Source organism: Camelus ferus, chromosome 8 (genome assembly GCF_009834535.1).
Source record: "Camelus ferus isolate YT-003-E chromosome 8, BCGSAC_Cfer_1.0, whole genome shotgun sequence".
NCBI classification, from domain to species: Eukaryota; Metazoa; Chordata; class Mammalia; order Artiodactyla; family Camelidae; genus Camelus; species Camelus ferus.
The window spans coordinates 44,059,621-44,083,090 of record NC_045703.1 but is presented as its reverse complement, the minus strand read 5'-3'; positions in this window follow the sequence as shown (position 1 = coordinate 44,083,090).

The window sequence follows — 23,470 nt, the reverse complement described above, 5'->3', positions numbered from 1 at the left end:
CTCTGTAACATATAAGTGCAAAGTGAAGCAGCAGCTGCTGATGGAACTACAGCAAGCTATTTAGAAGACCTAAGATAATTAATGAAGGTGGCTGTACTAAACAACAGCTTTTCAATTTAGGTGAAACAGCCTTCTATTGGAAGAAGATGCCAACTAGACTTTCACAGCTAGAGAGGAGACATCAATGCCTGGCTTTAAAGCTTCAAAGAAAAGGTTGACTCTTGTCAGGGGTTAATGCAGCTGGTGACTTTAAGTTGAAGTCAGTGTTCGTTTACCATTCCACAAGCCCTAGGGCTCCTAAGGATGATGTTCAATCTACTCTGCCTGTGCTCTATAAATGGAACAACAAAGCCTAGATGACAGCACATGTGTTGACAATATGGTTTACTAAATATCTTAAAACCAAAGTTGAGACCTACTGCTCAGAAAAGTTTCCTTTCAAAATGTTACGGTCATTGACAATGCACCTGGTCACCTAATAGTTCTGATGGAGATGTACAAGGAGATTTGTTTTCATGCCTGCTAATACAATATCCATTCTGTAGCCCATAGATCAAGGAGAAATTTCGGCTTTCTAGTCTTGTTCTTTAAGAAATACATTTCATAAGGCTATAACTGCCTTAGATAGTGATTCCTCTGATGGATCTGGCAAAGTATATTGAAAATTTTTTGGAAAAGATACTATTCTTGATGACATTAAGAACACTGATGATTCTTAGAAGAGGTAAAAATATCAACATTAACAGGAGTTGGGAAGAAGTTGATTCCAGTCCTCATGGATGACTTTGAGGGTTTCAAGTCTTCAACGGAGAAAGTCACTGCAGATGTGGTGGAATGTGCAAGAGAACTAGTATTAGAAGTGGAGCCTGAAGATGTGACTGAGTTACTGTAATCTTATGATAAAACTTAAATAAATGGGGAGTTGCTGCTTATTGATGAACAAAGAAAGTGATTCCTTGAGATGGAATCTACACCTGGTGAAGAGGCTGTGAAGATTGTTGACAAGAAAGGATATTACATAAACTTAGTTGATAAAGCAGTGACAGGGTTTGAGAGGATTGACTCCAGTTTTGAAAGTTCTCTTGTAGGTAAAAGGCTATGAAACAGCATTGCACTCCTCAAAGACATCATTTGTAAAGAGAATTGCCAATTAATGTGGCAAACTTCATTACTGTATTATTTTAAGAAATTGCCACAACCACCCCAACCTTCAGCAACCATCACCCTGATTATTCAGCAGCCATAGACATCGAGGCAAAAACCTCCACCAGCAAAAAGATGACTTGCTAAAGGGCTCAGATGATGGTCAGCATTTTTAGCAATAATGTATTTTTAAATTAACACATGTACTTTTTTTAGATACCATGCTATTGCATGCTTCATAGACTACAGACTAGCGTAAACCTAACTTTCATATACACTTCGAAACAAAGAAATTCATGTGACTAGCTTTATTGAAATATTTGCTTTATTGTGGTGGTCTGGAACCAAACCTGCACTATATCAGAGGTATGCTTGTAGTTATAACTCCCATCCCACTAACTTACTCTCTTCCATTGCCAGTGTCCAAGGACATCAGCAACAAACTACAAATGCAAACACTTTTGAGGAAAACCTCCAACATTTAACACAGAGGACAAAACATGAAATTTGACAATTTACTCTCTCATCAGCAGTGTATGGGAATACCTGTTTTTTTCCACTCCTTCTTCAGTCTTGAATATTTGTAATCATGTAAAATAAAATAATCTTCTGCTAAGTATTTTCATTATGGCAAATAAGTAAACAAACAAACAAACAAACAAACAAACAAACAAATAATAATAGAAGCAGAGCGTTCATGTAAGTGGGCCAAAGCCTGTAAGTGCTAAAGTGGTACAAGTGGGATCTGAACCGGGTCGTTAGGCTCCAGAGCTTATGCTTTTAGCAACTTACACTCTTGAAAATATTAATTATGCATATTACTGTCCAAACTGTTGTTTCTTCTCTGAACTTTTATGTTTATAAATGTGCTGGTTTACTGCTGTTTAGATGACTAATTTTTGGTATGTGAATCTGCTCATTTTTTTAAATGGCTATTTTTTAAAATGATAAATTTTCCACATCAGGACTGTATCAAATATAGCAATAGTTCATCCCTTTTTATTGTTGAGTAGTTTTCATGGAAATGATATACTTTTGAGGGACATTCAACTGTTCAGAGACATTTTAGCCATTTCCAGCTTGAGTTATTACAAATAAAACTGCTAAATGATCCTATATGTTTTTGTGTGCACATTAATTTTCATTTTTCTGGATAAATGCTCAAGAGTACAATTGCCGGAATATACGGTAAATATATGTAGTTTTTAAAGAAGCTGTCAAACCATTTTCCAGAGTGACTGTAACATTTTATATTCCCAACAGCAATTATGAAGGATTGAGCTTTTCCACATCCTCACTAGCATTTGGTATTGTCACTGTTTGTTTGGGTTTTTTTAATTAGCTATTTTTAAAACTGTTGAGTAATATCTCATCATGGTCTTTATTTGTATTTCCCTAATGGCTAGTGATGCTCAACATCTTTTTGTGTATTTATTTGCCATATGTGTATCCTCTTCATTTGTTTTGAAATGTCTCTTCATTTGTTTTGTCCATTTTCTAATTGATTTTAAGGGGTTTTTTGGTTTGTTTTTTATTGTAGAGTTATGATAATTCTTGAATATTCCAAATATGTGTCCTTTGCCTGATGAGGTGTACAAATATTTTCCCTCAGTCTGTAGCTTGTCTTTTTTTGTTGTTGCTTTGAGGGGGCGGTAATTAGGTTTATTTACTTATTTTTAGAGGGGGTATTGGGGATTGAACCCAGGATTTTGTTCATGCTAAGCATGCGCTCTACTGTTTGAGCTATACCCTCCTACATTGTAGCTTGTCTTTTTATCACCTTAACAGGCTCTTTTGAAGAGCAAAATGTCTTATATTAACAAAGTCACATTTATTGGATTGCTTTTTATCTGGAGATCATGTTTTGGCAGGGGTCCTGTCTAAGCCCTAAGTCCTAAAGACTTTATCATACTATATAATCTTTGAAACATTGCATAGTTTTATATTTTATGCTTAAATCTATAATCCATTTTGAATTAATTTTTGTATAAAGTGCAATGTTTTGGTGATGGGCTTTTTGCCCATGGTTATCCCATTGCTCCAGAACCATTTGTTAAAAAGACTCTCCTTTCCTCCATTGAATTGCTTTTGCATAATCAGTTAGGCATACTTGCTTACATTAAGTTCTACTAAGTTCTTTATTCTGTTCTATTGTGTATCCTTGAACCAACACCACACAGTCTTAATTACTATAGTTATATAAGTCCTGAAATCAAGTAATTTCTCCTACTTTATTCTTCTTTTTCAAAATTATTTCCCTGTTTTAGTCTTTTTGCTTTTCCATAAAATTAAGAAAAAAATCTTGCTTATCTAAAAGCAAATGTTCCTGGAATTTTGAAAAGAATTGCATTATACTTACGTATCAGTTTGGGAAAAATTGACATCTATACATTGTTGAAACTTTCAGTCTATGAACAGATTACAACTATCCATTTATTTGGAAATTTTAAAGTGTCTTTCCTTATCATTTTGTAATTCCAGCATACAGGTTCTTTACATGTTTTCTTAGGGTTACACCTAATTTTTTGAGTGATTGTAAATGGTATTATACTTTTAATTTTAGTGGTCATGCAGTCATTGTTAGAATATAAAAATGTAATTGATTTTGTGTCTTGATCTTGTTATTTTATGACTTTGCTGAACTCAATTATTAGTTTTAGGATTTTTTTGTAGATTCCTTAGGATTTTTTTATGTAGACTATCACGACATCTGCAAATAGAGACAGTTTTGTTTCTTCCTATTTCATCTGTATGCCTTTTATTTCTTTTTCTTAATTTGTAAGGCTAGCTAGAACTTCCAGCACCATGTTGAACAGCAGTGGTAAGAGTGACATACTTGCCTTGCTCTTGACTTTAGAGGAAAAACATTCCATCTTTAACCATTAAGTTTGTGGTTGGAGGTTTGTTGGAGGTTTTCTGTAGATGTTCTTTGTCAATTTGAGAAGTTCTGATCTTTTCCTGGGCTATTGATACAAAGTATAATCGATACTCTCTTGTGATGATGGGTAGTGAGAGCGAGCTGCAATTACCAGCCAACGCGTGACCATGAGGATAAACAACCAATACACTTACAACTATTCTCTAGTCACACAACCATTCTGTTTTTCACTTTCAGTACAGTATTCAATAAGTTACATGAGATATTCAACACTTTATTATAAAATAGGCTTTGTGCTAGATGATTTTGCCTAACCATAGGTTAATATAAGCATTCTGAGCACATTTAAGGTAGGTTAGGCTCAGCTTTTATTTTCAGTAGGATTGGTGTATTAAATGCATTTTTAACTTACAATGGGTTTATGGACACGTAACTCCATCATAAGTTGAGGAAGTTCTATATACTGTTTTTAAGTGTATGTCTTTGTACATATTTCTTGGTGGCCATGCTATTTATCATTATTATATGTGCATAACATATAACAATCTACTGGTATTGATAATTTACTAGATCAAGTGAAGTGTAGAAACCTTAGCTCCCTTACAACCCTTTACCCATCTATAATATGTGTCTTAAATATTTTCTCTGCATACATTTAGAATGGCATCACATAGTGTTATAATTATTCCTTCCACTGTCAAACACAATTTGAAAACTCAGAAAGAGAAGAAAAAATTATTGTAGGTAAACATGTTTTTACCTTTCCATTTTTTTCCTTCCTAATGTTTCCAGATTCTTTTTTTTAATCATTTCCTTCCTGTTAGGAAACTTCCTTTAGCCATTATTTCAGGACTGGTTTACTGGCAACAGATTCTTTTAGTTTTAGTTCATCTGAGCGTTCTTGATTTCCATTGTATTCTTAAAGGATATGTTGGTTAGATTTAGACTTCTGAGCTGATAGACTTTTTCTCTAACCACTTGAAAAACATGCCACATCCTCATGATCTCCATGGTTTCTAATGAGAAATCTACATCATTTGAATTGTTTTGTCCCTTTGGGTAAGGTGTCATTTCTTTCTCTCTACTTTCAATAGTTTGTCTTTTCTTTTCAAAAGTTTGACATTCATGTGGCTTAGGGTGGATTTCTTTGGGTTTGTCCTAGCCAGATTTTATCCACTTCTTTGAATCATTCTATAGTTACCTGAAAAATTGAGTTTGCAGTTAAAAACTTTTCCAGAAAGAAAATTCTAGTCCTAGATGACTTCGGTGATGAATTCTACCAAACATTTATTAAAGACATAATACCAAGTCTTCACAAAATTTTCCAGAAAATTGAAGAGGAAGGAATACTTCCTATGTCATTCTATGATACAAGCACTAATACCAAACCAAATATTTATGATGGACATATATGAAGTAACTCATAAAATTTTAGCAAAATTGAAATCTATATATCAACCAATGTAATTCTTCATATTAACAGACTAAAAAGGAAAATCTCTGTGAACATCTTAATAGATGAGGAAGGAACACTTGACAAATTCAACATTTCCTCCTGATAAATCTCTTAACTGACTAGGAATAGAAGGGAAAATCTTCAACCTGATAAGGGCCATGATCTACAATTAACCTACATCTACTTAAAGTAACAGCATGGATGAGTTTCAAAATAGTTAGGCTGAGTGAAGTAAGTCAGTCAAAAAAGAGGTACACATTGTATTATTCCAATTACATAAAATCATAGAAAATACAAACTATAGTTAGAGAAAGCAGATTAGTGGTTGTCTGAGGACAAAATGGGAGAAAATGTCTAAAGAAGTAGAAGGAGAGAGTGACAAAGAATCTTGAAGAAACTTTTGGGGATGCCAAATATGTTCATTGTCTTGACTGTGTTGATATTTTCACAAGTATATACATACGTCAAAATTTATCAAATTATATACTTTAAATGTGTACAGTTTATTGTATGATATTCTTACCCTTCTGAGTTGATAGAAATTTTACCAAGTTAAAGAAGTTTACTTTCAAATTCCTATTTTTCTATCCAGACCAAATGCATTAACATATGGGCTATTTTGCTTATTTCACATGAGCATGTTATCACTTGATCAAGTGCTATCTAACAGCACTATCATAATAAAGTCAAAAGTTCATTACAGTTGTTTTAAATAGGGCAATATTTACATGTTTAACATCCATATACAAAAAAAAAAGAAAGCATTGTATTTCAAGAGAAGGGCTCCAAGTGCATCAAATTCTTTAAAGATAATATTCATTTGAAAGAAGAAAGGGCAAATGAGAGGAAAGCAGAGAAGAAGGAAGGGGAGGAATAAGGGAAGAAGGGGAGGGAGACAAGGAAAGAAGAAGGAAAGGAAGGGAAAGACCTAACAGCAAAAACATGCATATGTTTGCATTAATAGCTTGACTTTTGAAATCCCAGATATTAAAAAAACATTAAATGTTTTCTTTTATCATCAAAAAAAGGAAATATAAATACTCTGGGTATATATGAGATATGGTACTAAATGGGAATAAAATGGACTGGCACAGTAAAGATGATTCACAGAGCAGGGTTGCAGAGCATCAAGGGTCATCTATCAAAAACTTTGAAAGCAGCTGGATTACGGTAGATAATCTTGGGACTCTTAGCAGTTAGTATACAGTGGCAGGCATGACTTTTTGAGATGTGTTAATAAAATCGAAACTCCTACATTTAATAAGGTTGCCTAGAACTTAGCATTCTATTTCCCCACTATGATAAAGAATCATAGGTCTTTTTTGTTTGTTGATTTTCAAATGTATACTCGTATTTAACATCTAGTGTTCTCCCCTGTTCTCTAATAAATGTAATTTCAATTCCATTTTTAATAGCTCACAGAAGAGGCTCTGAATTATTAACCCCTGATCAATTTCCAAACACAGCTGACCTTTAACGTAATCCAAGTTTATTGAATTTTTACAAATAGAAATAAAGAAGAAAATTTGAGAGCAAGAGCAATCCTAAAGGAAATCTACATCTACAGTCTCTCTCCTGAAATTCATAGGGCAAGATGTGTACAAAAGTTAAGAATTTTTAGAATTTTAGAACAGTGATGTGATGCATATACCATGTATCGCATACATCTACAGTGGGGTTTGTGGAAGCACTGTAGTCAAAGACTTGGCTATTTTTGCAGGGAAATGTGTTAACATCCATAAGTGTGTAAAACAGAGATCACAGATAACTCATGTTCAGCTAGATTTTGCCACCATATAAATTTAAAGACACCTTTTTGGTATTCGGATTATTTTGGACTTCAAATTTGCAGGTAAGTCGTTATAGACCTGAATTTCAATATGTTGAAAGGAAGAGAAGACAATTGTGGCATAAAACCGGAGAAGAGAGCCTTAAATATGAAAAAAAATATGCACACATTTTAACAGATTCCTATTAACTTTCAGAGTGCTGATAATATAGATATATGGCTGGCAGATTTCAGCTACTGTATTTCAGTTTCATTTTTCTAGCATTTTAACAGAATGACCATGTATTTTCTGAAAAGTGGGGCTATGGATCATGAAACCAATGTGATTTTTTTTTAGAGGAAAAATCTCATGAATTATGAATGGTGTTGTAGGCAGAACTGTAAAAATTATACCATATTTAAGATAGCACACTTGATATACTTTTGAATATACTCATATTAAATGTAAGATAGTAAATTTTGTTTCTATTACATTGGAACTTCACTAAGATACTATCATCAGGGTCCGTGTAGAGTAACCTTATAGATAAGATTATCACAGTGAAATCTTTCACATCTAAAATGTAGTCCATTGAGACTGAGGGCCAACTGACTTCTGTTTCTTCTGAAACTTTTTAATGAAAGAAAACAAGAAACGAAAGGAAGGAGAGATGGAAGGAAGGAAGAAAGGAAGAAAGAAAGGAAGGAAGGAAGAGTGGAAGGAAGAGTGGTAGGAAGAACAAAAGGAAAATATATTTCATTTTGGTAAATAATACATTAGACATTTCATGTGTGATGACAAAACTAGATCAAACTTCCTGCTTATATTAAAATATGCACTTAATTTCAGCATGGTTTTCATATGTAATATTGTTTTTTTAGAAACTTGATTTTTATTCAGATTAGATTGGACTTTGATAAATTGGAAAGAAATTCTGAGTGCACAAAGTAGCCTGAGTATTTATAAAACTGATACTATTAAAATGTCATGTCCCTATTCCCACTCCTAAGCAAACATGAACTCTAATGTTATTCTGTGACTCATCTAATGAATAAGTCTTTCTCTTCATTTTTAACACCTTCTCTCTCAAGTTTCAAAATGTTTACCTATATAAGCAAAATTATTATGATTAATTTCAAAATACAGCTTTCTCTTAAACATGATTACCTAAGTGTAGTTGAGGTTAGATGAAGGAAGAGAAGGATGATGATTAAAACAACAAAACCACTCTGTTCCAGGCCCCATGTGAAGTCGTTTCACATACATTACTATTATTAGCCTTTATCACAACCCCCTCAGACGTATACTATGGTATATTTTACAGATAAGTTAAAGAGATTTCCCCAGGTCACAGTTATGAACAGTTCATCTGTCTCTGGATTGGTAACCTTTCTTTATGTCAGACTACTTCCTTTTTTCCTGTCATTCTGCAAAAGATTACATCCATAGAGTCATGTAAATATTTTCCTGATGCCAAGAGCTTGAATTCTCAACTAAATTCTCCTACAAAACATCAAACTATACAGATTCCCCTCACCAAAGTTTCTGGCAGTAAGCCTATCTGACCACTTTAGAGCTACACAAAGTAGAGTATAAGAAATTGAGTCAGGACCTCAAATGCTTAATTTGTACTATTTTACCCACATATCAAGCCTCCTAGTTGTTTTTAGCTTTGCAAATTCCCTAATCTGCAATCTGGGGCTCTCAGCACCTATTATCTATGTGTCTTTCTTTTGAACTGGGGCATTTTAAGACTGAATGAAATTAGAAATGCTTCAAAAACAGCATCTCTGAAATACTGTTATGCCCTATTGCAACCTGCATTTCTGTCTCTTTGTGCAGAATGTTCAGGGAAACTTCAAGTAGTGCCCAGATGTTTTGAGACATTTGATTAGCAGGAGTTATTCCTCTGAAAGTGTGAGGGATTTATTTTGAGATGTGTGCTGTTACCCTGACTGCTGCTATAAAGCCGTGGGTTGTTCTTTCCTTTTTGCCATAGGAGTACTTTATAATTTCAGTAAGATTCTCTCTGCATGAAATAATGTACTTTAATGTAGATTTCCTGCAGCAATCCACAAATACTTCTCTGTGGGATTTTACATTTCAACCAATTCAGTGTACTCATATCACTTTTAAATTCATTTTTACTTACATTTTTATAATGTTCACCCGGACTAATAATTTTAGCCTTACCATAGATATTTTTGGTCACGTTTCTCTCTAAATCTTAAAACCCTACAACTCTGAAGCACAAAGCAAACAGTTCTTGTTTTTTTGTTTGTTTGTTTATTTGTTTGTTATTCTTGGATCTCCATTCTAATATGGAATGACAAGCCTTAGGTCATAAAATATTAAATAAAATTGAAAAATTTCCTCAATGTTAACATGATTAGCTTGGATTAAAAAATAAAAGTCTGGCTCTTGCTAACTTGCATTACAGTCTGGTGAAGGTAGAGGAACATTCTTACTTGGGTACAGCCTACATATATATTTTTTTCCGACCCTTGGACTACTTCTTTTAGTTTAAGCTTTTTAATTCCAATTCCAATTTCAATAAACTTTATTGGCATGGCAAGTAATGCAAGCATGGCTAGAATCCATAAATTATGTTTGTGACTTTAGGGCAGCAGGTTTCACAGAGGAAATGGGATTTTTTTTTCTTGCATCTTCATTTTCCATTAAGTAAGGGAAATGGAAGAGAATATTTCAGTTCTAGTAAGACATAGCAGAAGAATGAAAAAAAAAAAAAAGGACTTCTCTGGTGGCTGCTTTCTGCAATGAGCCATGAGCTAGAAGCAAACATTTTTAAAGAAATAAAAGAAATACCAATTCAGTATTTTATATTAAAATAAAATGTGTCTATAGGAGAATATGTAGATTCTGTGGGGTCTGAAGTTTAATACCAGTTTGTGGAACATTTTTCAGGAAAGAAATTAAAATTAAAATTTAATTAGATTCAAAAGTGGGTATTTAAGATGATAAGAGAAATCACAATAAATTGTGTATTTTAAAAGCTGACAAATAAAATAAGCATCACAAAATTTAAAAATATATATATATTAATTAACTGAACACCATATCTGTGTAATACTTCTTTCTTTATGTGATAATTTCTGTTTTCTGTAAATGGAATAGAAAGATAATTCAGTCTGTCTTCTAGCCTTGTAGTGCAAATGAGTTTAAATTAATCCTAGTTTAGAAAGCTTTATTTCAGCCTCACAATTTGTGGTATTGTCATGCCAAGACATGAAATGCATAAAATGGATGACTTTAAAAACAGACATGTATGGTGTTAGTAGTATGGTTTTAGGTGTGTGCCCTACAATCTGAAGAGTTCTGTAAATTCCATTTTGCATAATTCTCATCAAAAAGAGAAAAATGTATGGTGCATTTATAATTGTACATGCTGCATTATTTAGTATGTTTTCAACAGAAGAGGACTTTCATTTTGAGTAGGCAGCCTCCCCTTAATTTTAAATATTCAATGTTTGGAAAAATTATCTCAGACTAGCTTCTGACTCCTTTTTCCTCTTCCACCACCACCAGAATATCTGTGGAAGCCATTTCTACACCAGGACAACCAGTAATAACTTAATTATACGTGAAAGTGACTGCAAACCACAAAAATGTATTCCACTAAACTGGGATTTCTCAACTTGGCACTGTTGACATTTTGGGCCCAATAAATCTTTGTTGGTGGGAGGGAGGGGCATTCTTTGAATTCCAGGTGTTTGGCAACCTCCTTGGCCTCTATATACCAGTAATATTCCCACTTCCCACCCCAGTTATGACACCCCATAATGTCCCCAGACATTGCTGAACATCTCTTGAAAGACAAAATTGTCCCTAGCTGAGAATCAATGTGTTAAGATGATCAGTTGCAATCCAAACTTACCTAGTTAACTGAATATCAAAAAACACCACTACTCCAGTATCAGTAGGGCAAAAACGTGGCACAGGGAAAGCTGAAGAGGAAAGAGACAAAGTCTTAACAGTTGCAGAAACAGTATCTTTTTTTCTTATTTGGTATCACAAAAAGCTTATGATCATATGAACACATTGTGAGGGACTTCCCATGCTTTTGGAAGGGGTCAATGCAAGGGGGCTTATAGATAAGGCTTCATTAACCTCAAATCATTTCTATTTGTTCTTGAGACTAATAAGAAAATAATAATTTTTAGTATTTTTATGCACTATTGTTCAAGGGGGCCCCTGAAGTCGGATAAATGTTCCTAGTAGGCAATGGTTGTTTAAATTATACTTAGTAGGGAAAAGCCTAGGTCAGTGACTGGCTCCTCATTCATTGTTACTTGCCTTGGTCTCTAGGGTGATGCGGCTGGAAGTCTATTAGTGAAAAACATATGTATTATGTCCAAATAAGAATAAAGAACTAAGCATTTAATTAAGTTAAATATGTTTCTTTCCTAGACAGTAATGTTTTCCAAGCATAGTTGGCAATAAAGCCTTTTTTCATGGAATACTTATCTCACTGGACTCTCATATTATTTAGAAAAGAGTTTGGTGAATGCTGCTGTTATGGTAAGAAGATGGCATTTGGCATAAGGCAGTTTGGGGTCCAAATGTTGGCTCAGCTCTTTCCTAGCAAATGGTTACTATAAAGTCAATTAACCTTTCCTAGCCTCTGAGATCTTATCCTCAAAACTGGGATTAAAATACCTGCCCTACTGTATTATTGCGAGGTTTAAAGATAGCATATAGAAAGTACCTTGTACAGTGCCTGACGCATGGTACACACACCGTAAATCACAGCTCCTGTTAATGGTTGAGCGTGTTCCTTGAAAGGACTTTAAGAAAGCATTAATCTGAAATCACAGAGAAGACATTCGTATGGAGTTGTAATTCTATTAGCTTTTACTTAATGTAGGTTGATTGACTTTCTAGGGAGAATGAAATCTGCCTGGATTTGTTGAACGCCATGAAATGCTCAATAGTTATTTGTGTAAAAATCTCTCAGCTCTAGAAGAAGCAAACAAACAGCTTTTTCTAGTAGAGAATAATTCATCATTAATTTAACATGGTCTTACCTAAAATAATAGTATTCTTGGTGAGATTATATACTAGGTATTAACCCTGGTTGTGTCTAAGTGGGTAGGAGTTGTGATATTTTTGTTTTCTTCTTTCTAATTTTGCTGTAATGAATGTTATTTTTGTAATGAGGGAAAAAGTTACTTTTAAAATTTCAAATAGTAAACCCCTGAGTTCTTTGGTGCCAATATTCTGGTGATGCTTATGCTCCTAGTAGGAGGAGATTGTATCTATTTAGATAGTGCTATACAAAACATGATTCTTCCAAGACCTAAAAATAATCATATCCTTTAAAATTAAAAGCAATCTTAAGGATCATCTTTTCCTGTGCTTTTCCGTGGAATACAAAAAAAAATGGATTCCTAGAAGTTTAGAGTACTTGAAAGCAGTTAGTTAATGATAGAATCAGGACTCCTCTGCTTTTCAAAATGTTTCTGTATAACAAACAATGCAGATCCTAGGTGACTGGGAGAAGGGCTGATTGAAAAGAATGTTGACGATTCATTTACTGTCAGTTCCATTATTCATATTTTAATTCCTTCCAAATTATCCTACTAATGTAATCCCAACTTCCTTGTTCCTTTGCCTCTTAAACAAACTCTCAATAGCAGAGGTCTTAAAATAGTCACAGACTGTCTTATAATCTTCCTGTATCCCCATCTCCCTTTTGGCATTTTCTCCCAAATTCTGAATCTACCTCCTATCCCTTAACCACCATGTCTTACGCTGTTACTGGCTGCTTGAAGTCTCCATCTTGGCTGTCACCCAAAACCTCCCCATTTCAAAGTGTTTATGATTCCAATTTTTCCCTTCCTTCCCAGCTCTGGTTAACTCCAACATAAACTTCAGGATTTACCTCAAATCTGTTGTCCTGTCACTGAAGCCAGTACCCAATTCCCAATGCAGCACTGGTGGTTCTTCTGCACCTTTACCATTTATTAAAATTGTGATGTGTTTCTTTCTGAACTGATATATGAGTCAGACAGGTCTTCTCCATTTTTGTAACAAGTTAACCTGGAATAGGATGCTAAATAATTAGTGCCTGAATGAGTGACTCAGCCTCCTGAAGGTAGCTCATGACCGCTAGATGTTTAGAGAAAAAGGGCATGATAAAATAATTCAAACTGAAGTATAAATGACTGATAGACCTTCTAGTCTACCCTCACAGGAACATTTGAATGTTTGATAGGACACTTAAAATGATGGCATTTTAGACAAAGTGACTCTGGAGATTGCTTCTAAATTGATAACACAGAGGCAGTCAGGTTGTCCTGATACATAGACTGGTCTGTATTTGAAGCACACAGTGGCTAGAATAGTTAGTTATAAGGAACTAATGAAGAAAAACATTGGGAAATCCTAGGAAGACATTAAGAAGTGGAGGAGAGAAAAGAGGTGAGAAATCATGGCTCAAACAACTTAGTATTGCTGGTCCCAAAGCAGAAACTGGCAACAGGAACCTTGGATCATTGTTCCTCACAGAGATTTGGTCACCAAACTGCTCTTTCACTATATTAAGTTAAATACAGCCTCTTGTGCAGCTGACATCAGAGTAAATTTCATCCTCCAGTTTCACATTTCAGTAGCAGAAACTGACAACCCAGATCCTAAATTGTCCCCATTTGAAGTGAGAGAAACAGATGGGAGGGGAATACACTGAGTGAAGATATTTGTCACCCATTCTTGCCAGAAAATGACAGAAATTAATTGCTTTTCTATTTGTTTTTTCATAGCAGGTTGTTTGTACCTCAGTTGTGCCTATCATTTTTGCCTTTACTCCCAATTATTTTTTCACATGCCATCTTCCATGTTCCCATGCTCAACATTAGATGGTACCTTAAGCTCTTGGAGATGTGGGACCCTCCTATGCTCTATCTCTTTACCTTTCAATGCCCAGTACAGAGCATTAAATATAGTAAGAAAGGGAGAGGGAAGAAGGGAGGGAAAATGCAGAGAGGAATTGCCTTTTTAGGAAGGTATTGGTTAGTATCAAGTGGATGTACAGGGTAGGTGTGGAGGTAATTGGATGTGCTGGAGTTGGAAAAATAGAGGTTGAAGAAATAAAGAGGAATAAAAAGGAGATGGAGATGGTGTACCAATTGTAAAACCTAGTTTCAAATTCACTTGCATTTTCTGTGATTACTGCTGAGTGTTTTGCAGAGTCTGGTGTTTCAATTTGTTTTGAAGTAGTTAGGGCCAACTTTTCAATTTATTCCATTGCTAAATAATTAATCTACCCCCGGGCTCCTTAGTAAACTGATCAGCAGCCGTATTACTACTGGACAAAACAGTTCTGTGATGTGTCTTGTCACTTGCCAACTCAGGTATAATTTTTCTTTGTTGAGAAATCATACCTTTGGATGTGAATTACATACTTTCTTTTTAATGGAGGAACAGGTTGCAATAATTTAAAGGCATTTCTAATGTCTCACCTGGTTTCTTCAAACTTGTCCATTTGCTGAGATTTATGGATCCTGTACCAAGATTTATTTTTCTTGACAGTTTTGTTAAGAATTTGGAAGACCTAGTAGGTCATCCTAATTTTTTTCTCTCACCAAAATCTGAGGATAACTGGCAGAATGTCACATAGAGGAGATAGAAACTTAAAAGCTAGTAGAATTCTGTGATTTAGAGATGAATAAACTTAGATTACATTTTAACCAATAGCCTTTCACAGTGTAGATACCATCCCTGGCCTCATTTCACCTTGACAAGTGGTTAATTAGCATATGCTTGAGGATGCACTCTAAAATCTTGTATAGGGCACCTTAACTTCCTGTACCTTGGCCTTTTCATCTAAAAAGATTTAAACAGCAGGAAGGTAGAACCTCTTGACCTATTCAGTGAGTCTGCAAAACTTAAGTACCCACTCTTCTTGGGTAGTTTTGCTTATTTATTGGGAGATTTAGCTCTTGGTTTACAAAAATGAAACAAATACATGAAAATATAAATAAGTAAATGTATCAAAGTGAAAGGAAAAGCAGGGTAGAATAGTAAAATAAGACCACTAGAAATTGAGTATATAACAATGTAGACCAATAAGTTGTATGTAATTGCTAAATAATGACCACAAATTTAGCTCTGAGTTTCCCAGCAGCCAAGTTGAAAAAGGAAATACAGATAGTTACACAATTATTCATTAAATATAAATAGGCATGATTTTGAAGACAATTTTTTCTTGTCTATTAACCATTCAGTCTTTTCTTATACTGAGTCAAAGTTTTACCTTTGATAGTATTACTACCAAAATGAATTGGACCCAGTCTTGGTTTCAAAAGCAAAATATAATAAAATTATCTCTTTTTATGATTTTTTTGAGATATTACAATATTAATTGTAGTGATGGTAGTTATTTCTTGGCCATCTATAAATTCTACTTATTTATCATCCATCTCCCTCTGCTAGAATATAAACACAGTGCAGAGATTTTCGCCTACTTTGCACCCTGTTGTATAAGCCATATCAGAATAGTACCTAGCCCTGTGAGGCACACAGTGAATATTTATTTAATAAATGAAGAAAACATTAGGTTGTGTGGGGCAGGCCAGCAGGAGACATATCTTTAGTCACACCACCCTAATTAAGGGTACATAAACAGTCACTGGATCCTAGGCTATCAACCTGATTGTGATTTGTTTACTGAGCTATTTTACAATGGAAAGACAACATTCTGAATATGACATGTGAACTTAGCCTTCCCTTCTTGAAGCTATCTAGAAAGGGGGGAAAAACCTCAAATATTCAGATCTAAGATGAATTAAACAGCCCTAATTGTTTTAAGGTGCAGTCTCACTTTACCCAGTATGACTTGGATTTAGACTCACAGCTCTCATTGTTGCAGTAGGAAATGAGTTCTGGGTATCATACAATGAGTTGTAAACAAAATCCCTTAGTATATCTCGGTATAAATAAGTGATGTTGACAATTGTTTGTTATGCACAAAAGAAAATATTTCACTAGCAGGAAGAACACACAAAAAAAATAGACTAAAAAGTCTGCATTCTTGATCAATATTATAACTATAAACAAAAAATCTTAGAAATTAAAGAAAAAAATGGGCTTCAAAAGCTTGCATCAGAATAATACTTTTAAACTTCAGTGGCCATAAGACTTAAGATTTTCTTACTCATACTGTTCTTCAACTTTCTGTCCAGGGGTTTGTTCTTTCATTATTTCAGAATTTGGTGTCTTTTCCTGCCAGACCACAGGGCCACTTGACCTTGAAAAGTCTTTTCATTCATCCGCCCATCTACCCATTCGTTCATTCCTCAACTGTCATTAATTGAACAACTATGTGACAGTAACTATTTATGGGTGAAGATACAATGATAAACAATAAATAGTCTTTGACTTCCAGGAAATTAGAGTGACAGCCTATGTGCTAACGAAACAAAAATTTGATTTCTAAGGAGGCATTGATCCTCAGAATTAATGACCAATTGATTAACATAAAAAAGATTAAAGCAAGTGGATATGATGAAATGGGCTGTGGGCCTTGTAGAAAATAGAGGAAATAGAGTCTCATCCCCTTCGATAGCTTATAATCTATAGAAAACTGTATAGAGATAATTACCACAGGAAATATGTCAGTCTTCAAGATAACTACTGATAAAGGCTATTTCCTAGTTTATGTGTTCTTCCAACTAAATAATATAGTTATACCAAACTAGAATGTGATTACTAGCATTTATAGTGAGGATTTGTAACAGAAGGTTAAGAACTGTATTACTTGCAAATACAGAAAATTACAAATACATTTAAAAATTTTCATAAATTGTTTATCACAATGAACCTTTGTGTGGTAATTCAATACATTTTTGCCGTTCAAAATTAGTGGGGTTTTTTTGGGAAGAAAGTTTAATTTTTCTTCTAGTTTCATTGAATATAATTGAAATATAGTACTGTATAAATTTTAAGGTGTACAGCATAATAACTTGACTTATATACGTGGTGAAATGATGACCACAGTAAGTTTAGTGAACATCTATCATCTCTTATGGATACAAATAAAATAAAAAGAAAAAAAATATATTTTCCTTGTGATAAGAACTCTTAGGACTTACTCTCTTAATAACTATCATATATAACATACAGCAGTGTTAATTATATTAATCCTGTTGTACTTGTTTCTTTCATATCTGGAAGTGTGTACCTTTTGGTCACCTTCATCCAATTCCTTGCCCCTCCTCTGGTAAACACAAATCTGATATCTTTTTCTATGAGTCTGTTTGTTTGTTTTGAAGTATAATTTGACCTACAACACTATGTTAGTTCCTAGTGCACAGTATAGTGTGATTTGATATTTCTATACATTTCAAAATGATCACCATGGTAAGTCTAGTTACCATCTGTCACCATACAAAAGATAGTACATTATTATTGACTATATTCCCTATACTATACATTTCTTCTCTGACTCATTTATTTTATAACTGGAGGTTTGTACCTCTTGATTTCCCTCACCTATGTCACTTATCATACACCCCTCTCCCCTCTGGCAACCACCTGTTTGTTCCTTATAGCTGTAAGTCTGTTTCTGTTTTTTTCATTTGTTTTTTTAGATTCTACACATAAGTGAAATGATATAGTATTTGTCTTTCTCCGTCTGACTTATTTAATTTAGCATAATATCCTCTAGGTCTATCCATGTTATCACAAATGGCAAGATTTCATTCTTTTCAAGGCTCAGTAACCTCCATACTATTTTCTATAGTGGCTGCACCAATTTTTATTCCCACCAACAATATACGAGGGTTCCCTTTTCTTCACATCCTCATCAACATTTGTTATTTGTTGTCTTTTTGATAATAGCCATCTTGATAGGTGTGAGGTGATAGCTCATTGTGGTCAAAATAAGTGTTTTGAAACAGCCTATTTCTTAACACCGCGGACGCTGGAGTCAGAGTGCCTGGATTTGTGCTTTAGCTTACCACTTAAGCAAATTGCTTAATCTATTTGAGCATAAGCTTTCTTATTTTTCATTTGAACTTGTAAAATGGCTCAAATAATAGCTTTAAGGATCAAATGAGATAACCCCTGTGTATTAGCTTCCTATTGCTACTGTAACAAATTATTACAAACTTAGTAGCTAAAAATTATACAAATTTATTATCTTACAGTTCTGGGGTCAGAAGTCTGAAGTGGATTTCACTGGACTAAAATAAGGTGTATATAGGGCTACGTTCCATACGGACGCTCTAGTGGAGACCTTATTCACTTGACTTTCCCAGCTTCTAAAAGTCACTTAATTCCTTGACTCCTGGCCCCCTGCTATGTCTTCAAAGCTAGCAGTGTAACATTTTCTCTCCTCACTCTTCTCTGCTTCTATCCTTCCATCTTTTCTCTCTTACTCTATTGCTTCTCTCTTATAAGGATCCTGTGGATAACACTGAGCCCATCCAGATATCCCAGGATAATACTTCCATCTTAAGATCTTTTACTTAATCACATCTGTAAAGTCTCTTATGCCATGTAAGGGAATATATTCACATATTCTTATCTTCCAGGGATTTTTTTTTTTTTTTTGGTGGGGGGATGTGGAGCTTGTTATTATTCTGCCCACCACTCCATGTAAACTGTTTTTTAAAAATTAGCTAATATTATTAGTTATGTACATTCCTGTTGTCCACCAAACTTCTTTGAAGTTTATGTAAATTAGGTAAGTGGCTGTTTTACATTGCAGAAACTGAAAAAGGAAATGGGGTTTTGACCAACCCAGTCTCTGATTCTTTTCCCAGACCATTGTAGTTTGTCATCTTTGACTTTCTGCTGAGATCGGTGGACCATTAGTTTAAATCAGCTCAGCTGTAGTTGTCAACAAGTAAAGAGCTAATTGACTATTTCATTATGGCCCCAAAGAAATTACTTGTGATTTTAATACTCCACTGTGCTTGTATAGCTATTTCTTAATGAATTCTTCTCTGAGTTTATTTCGTTTAGGCAGTTGTGAAGCTTTTAAAAGCACACAAACTGATGTTAGGACATATCTGTATTTTATATGTCTTCCAACAAGGCTTCTCAGGTGATTTGAAAACATTCAACAACAAACTGAGAACTTGCTTCCAGGATAGACAGGTATTGCAGTCAACAAGAATCACATTTTGGTCAGTTATCAAGTGCAAACTACTTCACAGAAAGTCTGTTTAAGGAAGTTCAAGCTCAAAAAAGTAGTTTACAGCTCATGCCTTTTTTCCCTTGCCAGTCATAACCATCACTTTCCTCAAGATATAGCTCAAAATTGGTCATCCTCCAAAAGCTTTTCCCTCCGACTGCCCTTCACCAGAACCTAACACTTTGCTTCCTATTCCTTCACATTTCAAATATATTATATATCACATACACACGTATGGTTTGTTGTCTCTTATTTTTTGTCTATTAATCTCAAATGCAAACTGCTAATTCTCCTCTATCCCCTATAGAGTAACTAGCACTGTGTTGTACACTTAATAAACACTTGCAAATGGCAAAATGAATTCTTTGTTTTGGTTAAAGAGGACTTCAGCACTGAAATGAGCCCCTGTGTTTGTGTGTAGGTTTTACTGGTTCATTTTTTTGTCAGACTTCCCTGGTTATGAATGCGGTGGTAGCACCAACAGTGTAAAGGGAGGATTTTATTGGACAACATTTGGAGGATTAGAAAAATCTCCAGAGCTTCGGAAGTGCCACATTTTGTGTTCAGAATCCTACTTCATTCTGTCTCAAGACCAGAATAAGCTGGGAAGAAAGATGGCAAGATCCACAGGGTTCCATATGTGAAGCCAGCAGCCCCATTTCCCTTCAGAAGTAAGTAGGAGGAAGGAAGAAGTGTGATCATTAGAGAATTTCTCATTCAGCTGTGTTAATTCTCCTCAGGCTGAAACTTTGAATCTGAATTCTTAACCCTGCAAAATGTATTATTGAATACATGATGTATTTACTTAGTTTTAAGAGTTATCCTCTTTCCTACTTTTTGCTAAAATAAGGAACAAAAAATTACCTTGGGATAATTTGTCCATTCAGACCAAAAATAATACAAACAGAATTTAATAGGATGCTATATAGCTGGTGCCCTTTATACCTTTTTTCCTATAGTGAGCCATACTTTTTTGGGGGGGCTGGGGGCATGGAAATTACTCACTAATTTAAAGTTTAAAGGGTGAGTAAGGCACCATATAGTGTCCCAGAGAAGGTAATTTATCAAACACATGTAGGATACCATAAAGACCAGACATTTTTTCCCTCAGAGTTCAATCTTTTATTGTCATTAGACTAGACTTTTTGAAAATGGGGAGAGACTCCAAAGCCAGAATATACCAGCTCTGTAAGTGACTGTCACTATCCCGTCTCTCCACCTCAGTCCAATTCACACTTTTATGATTAGCTTCCTTTTTGACCCATGCTTGTTAATTATACCCAGCTGTAGGCAAATTGCTCTTCCAAATTGGCAACACTGAGCTCTCAAGCTGCTCACATTTTTTTTTTTTTTTCTTCTCTTCCCTGGATAAAACCTTTGGAGCATGCTTTATCTTGACTAGTGTTTTCTGAGTTAATCCTCAGTTATGGATATTTTAAAGGGATCAAGGGACTCACAAAATAACTCTGGGTTTGAATACAGTGCACTTCTTTCCATTTGATCCAAAACTGTTAAGAACATACAGAGAGGAGATGTTCCTTAGAGACTTAGACTCATAGCCATCACAATTCCATTTGTTTCTGGATGCTCTCAGGTCAAGATCCAAGTAGTAGCTAGCCAGGTCCCAGCACTACTCCTGGGATCAGTGGGCTTTGCCCTACAGTCAAAGACTCCCAACACCCATCCAGAACAATAGCTTTCAAAGGCATAGCAGGCACCTTTTTTTTTTTTTTTTGGAAGTCCCTGTTCTGTTCAAGGACTTTATTGTCAGAAATCCCTGCTGCCCTTCCCTTCTTGGAGGGCTCTACTGACAATATACATACCCAAGCAAGACTGTGACTTAAGGAAGTGCTTTTAGTTTTTTTTTTTTTTTTCTTTTTCCTTCTTTTAAAAGAAGAAATAGAAGCTCATTTCCATCCAACAGCCCAAGAGGCTCTGTCTGATGAATTGGCATTGAGAATTTTGTCACCTAATGCAAATGAAAGTTTTTAGAGATGAGAATTAGGTACATAGGTATTGGGGGGATGGGAGAAAAATGAGATTCAGGATCAGAATTTGCAGGTCAGAGTGACAGCTCTGCTATTAACCAGCATTATAACTTTGGCCAGGTATTTTAATCCCTCTAAACTTTGGTTTCCCTTACTAATTCACAGGGTTGGATTGAGGATGGATTGAGATTGTGTGAGTGAATAGGCATTACAAACTGAAAAGCATAATATAAACAATCAGTTGTTATTAACAAGATGAGAATATTATCTAATTGCTTATAAATGCATGCTGTGGGTATCCTTATGGTTTGTCACTGGATAAATAAAACCTTGCTTCTTCTGGGTACAGGTTTGTACATAATCCTTCAGTAGAACAAGAAAAAGAAAAGAACATTTACTCAGCAATTATTATCATTCAGACCCTTTCATACTTGTACCTAAAACTAAATTTACACCCATACAAAAATATACAATGTACCATAGTCTATTTAATCGTCTGAAAAAGTCTGATTAACCTCATTTTCATACGAAAGAAATTGAGACACAGAGATACTAAATGTTGCTTAATGCGATGCTTTCCAAATTCTGTTCTCTGGAACCCTAATCCTGAGAAATACTTCTCTTTTAAAGAGTACTGTGGTCTGAAACTTTGAGAAAAAGTGCATTATTTTCCTCCCTCCAACAGATTCACAGTACACAACACCATATTAGTAATCATGGAACAGTTCCGCGGTAAAGAAGCCTGCTACAGTAAAGAAACCTGTTTATCTTTGCTCAATCCAGAGTTCTCCAAGCTTATGTGATCTGGAGAGCCTGTTGTCCAATTATATTTGCTAAATTTCGATAGAACTGGGATTTTACAGAAAACATTTGCCAAATGGAGATCTCAATTCGTGATTGGAGTTACTATGTGGTAAATCTGCAATCACAATACAAACCTATCCTCTTTAAAAAGATATCCTACAACCATATACCAAAAACCATAGGAAAATAGTTATAAAATTTTATTATTTTACATTTACTGCTAAATATATCAATATTATAGTTTGTGGTTTTTTTTTTCAGTTTTTTTCCCTTAGTTGTAATCATAATGTATGTTGACTTTGTCTTACAGTTATTTTATTGTAGCAAAACATGTATAACATTAAAATGACCACTTTAACCATTTTTAAGTATACAGTTCCACGGCATTATGTACTTTTACATTATTGTGCAACCATCACCACTATCCATCTCCAGAAATTTTTCATCTTCCCAAACTGAAACTCTGTAATGTCTTCTGATTTTTTTTTTACCCAACATTTTATGAGAATCATTTTTCCACTTTGCAACTTACTCTTTTTAATACCTTCATTTCTAGTGGCTGTGAGATATTCAATCCCAGACAATGCTCATGAGTCTGCCCATGACTGGACTTTTATATCATTTCCAGTTCTTCCTTTTGTAAATGATAAATATCTTTGTGTCTATAACACTTTCCTTATGTTGGGTTATAAGAATACCAACATCTTAGTGATTTTTAACACATGTTGACAATTTTTTTCTGTTATGTCAAATTTATACTTCTATTTGATTGATACATTCATCCATTCTTTCAAATAAAGACCTAGTAAATTCTCAATATTTGCCAAGTACTATGTGGAAGCCACACATACTCTCTACTCAAATGATTTCAGTACACTATGGCCAGCATTAGATATTGTGGCCAGCATTAGCGGCAAATAAGGACAAAAAACACTGATTTACTTGTCCAAAAGTTTTAATGCATTTCTTTGACTTTTAGTGAGAAGTCATCTTTGCTAGTTTGTTGATTCCTTTTGAGAGTTTCCTTGTCCCTCTTTGTTTCCCCTCCCCTACTTCTTACCCTTATATGTGCTGTTGGGCAAATTATTTAATCTCTAAACTTGTTTCCTCGTTTGTCAAATGGGAGTAATAATTGTACCAATGTCATAGGATTGTTGTCTGAACTCAACATTGTACACTTAAATGTCTCAATGAGACATGATATATCTTAAGTCAGTGCCTAGCATGCTGAAAGCACTCTGCAAACATTACCTGTATTGTTATTATTTCCCAGAG